General features: G+C 36.1%; 1 non-coding gene across 1 annotated transcript; it reads left to right on the forward strand.

Moving 5' to 3' along the window:
• The first annotated feature begins 1,205 nt into the window (after nucleotides 1-1,205).
• LOC130971106 (small nucleolar RNA R71) lies at nucleotides 1,206-1,309 on the forward strand. Its single transcript, XR_009082337.1, has one exon. It is a non-coding gene; the product is annotated as a small nucleolar RNA R71 (small nucleolar RNA).
• Nucleotides 1,310-2,557: the final 1,248 nt, after the last annotated feature.

Genomic DNA, 2,557 nt, shown 5'->3' on the forward strand with positions numbered 1-2,557 from the left:
GAGTGGCATTAAGTTTATGCCTGACCCCATGTCACACAGAGCCTTCTCAAAGGTCATGGTGCCTATGGTACAAGGAACTAAGAATTTACCAAGATCCTTTTCTTTTGAGGTAATGTCTGCGTAGCCAAGTCATTCAGTTCACTGGTAAGGAAAGGGGGGTTCATCCACCCAAGTCTCATTACCAAATAACTTGGCATTCAGCTTCATGATTGCTCCAAGGTACTTAGCAACTTGCTCTTCAGTAATATCTTTATCCTTCTCAGAGGAAGAATACTCATCAGAGCTCATGAATGGCAGAAGTAAGTTCAATAGAATCTCTATAGTCTCTAGATGAGCCTCAGATTCCTTAGGTTCCTCAATTGGAACTCCTTTTTGTCCAGAGGACGTCCCATGAGGTCTTCCTCACTGGGATTCACGTCCTCCTCCTCCTCTCTAGGTTCGGCCACAGCAAGTAAGGTTATGGCCTTGCACTCTCTTTTTGGATTTTCTTCTGTATTGCTTGGTAGGAGGAGTTTCAGTGACTCTTTCACTCAGCTGGCCCACTTGTGCCTCCAAATTTATAATGGAGGACCTTGTTTCATTCATGAAACTTAGAGTGGCCTTAGATAGATTAGAGACTATGTTTGCTAAGCTAGAGAGACTCTGCTCAAAATTCTCTGTCTGTTGCTGAGAGGATGATGGAAAAGGCTTGCTATTGCTAAACCTGTTTCTTCCACCATTGTTAAAGGCTTATTAAGGCTTTTGTTGATCCTTCCATGAGAAATTTGGATGATTTCTCCACGAGGGATTATAGGTGTTTCCATAGGCTTCACCCATGTAATTCACCTCTACCATTGCAGGGTTCTCAGGATCATAAGCTTCTTCTTCAGAAGATGCTTCTTTAGTACTGTTGGATGCATTTTGCAATCCATTCAGACTCTGAGAGATCATATTGACTTGTTGAGTCAACATTTTATTCTGAGCCAATATGGCATTCAAAGCATTAATTTCAAGAACTCCCTTCCTTTGAGGCGTCCCATTATTCACAAGATTCCTTTCAGAGGTGTACATGAACTGGTTATTTGCAACCATCTCAATGAGTTCCTGAACTTCTGTAGGTGTTTTCTTCAGGTGAATAGATCCACCTGCAGAATGGTCCAATTGACATCTTAGACAATTCAGACAGACCATCATAGAATATATCCAGGATGGTCCATTCTGAGAGCATGTCAGAAGGACACTTTTTGGTCAGTTACTTGTATCTTTCCCAAGCTTCATAGAGGGATTCACCTTCTTTCTGTCTGAAAGTTTGAACATCCACTCTAAGCTTGCTTAGCTTTTGAGGAGGAAAGAACTTGGCTAAGAAAGCCGTGACCAGCTTATCCCAAGAGTTCAGGCTATCTCTAGGTTGAGAATCCAACCATATTCTAGCTCTGTCTCTTACAGCAAAAGGGAAAAGTATAAGCCTATAGACCTCAGGATCAACCCCATTAGTCTTAACAGTATCATAGATCTGCAAGAATTCAGTTAAGAACTGAAAAGGATCTTCTGATGGAAATCCATGAAACTTGCAATTCTATTGCATCAGAAAAATTAATTGAGGCTTTAGCTCAAAATTGTTTACTCCAATGGCAGGGATTGAGATGCTTCTTCCATGGAAGTTGGAATTTGGTGTAGTAAAGTCACCAAGCATCTTCCTTGCACCTCCACCATTGTTATTGGGTTCGGCCATCTCTACTTCTTTTTCAAAAATTTCAGTAAAGTCCTCTTCAGAGTGTTGTCTTTTAGCTTCTCTTAGCTTCCTCTTCAGAGTCCTTTTAGGTTCTGGATCAGCTTCAACAAGAATGTTCTTATCCTTGCTCCTGCTCATGTGAAAAAGAAGAGAACAGAAAAGAAAAAGAATCCTTTATGTCACAGTATAGAGAAATTTCTTTATGTGAGTAGCAGAAGATAAAGAGAAGGAGAAGAAAAGAATTCGAACACAGAGAGGAAGAGAGGGTTTGAATTATAAGAAGAAGAGAAGAGTGTTAGTAATTAAATAAATAAATAGAAAGAGATGAGAGAGAGAGTTTTCAAAAATAATTAAAAAAGGAAAATATTTTTTTATTTTAAAATTTAGTTAGAATTTGAAAATTAAGAGAAGAAATTAAAATTTAAAATAATTAGTTAATTAAAAGAATTTTGGAAAAGGGTGAGGAGTTTTAAAAAATTAGAGAGAGAAAATTAGTTAGGTGGTTTTGAAAAAGATAAGAAATAGTAAAACAAACAAAAAGTCAATTAGTTAGTTGAAAAAGATTTGAAAATCAATTTTGAAAAGATAAGAAGTTAGAAAAGATTTTGAAATTAAAGTTTGAAAAAGATATGATTTGAAAAAGATATGATTGAAAAGATATTTTGAAAAAGATTTGAAAAGGAAATTAAAAAGATTTGATTTTTAAAATTAAAATTGATTACTTGACTAACAAGAAACTAAAAGATATGATTCTAGAATTTAAAGATTGAACCTTTCTTAACAAGAAAGTAACAAACTTCAAATTTTTGAATTAATCACATTGTTAGTAAAGTTTTCGAAAATTAT

Source organism: Arachis stenosperma, chromosome 3, assembly GCF_014773155.1.
Source record: "Arachis stenosperma cultivar V10309 chromosome 3, arast.V10309.gnm1.PFL2, whole genome shotgun sequence".
NCBI classification, from domain to species: domain Eukaryota; kingdom Viridiplantae; phylum Streptophyta; class Magnoliopsida; order Fabales; family Fabaceae; genus Arachis; species Arachis stenosperma.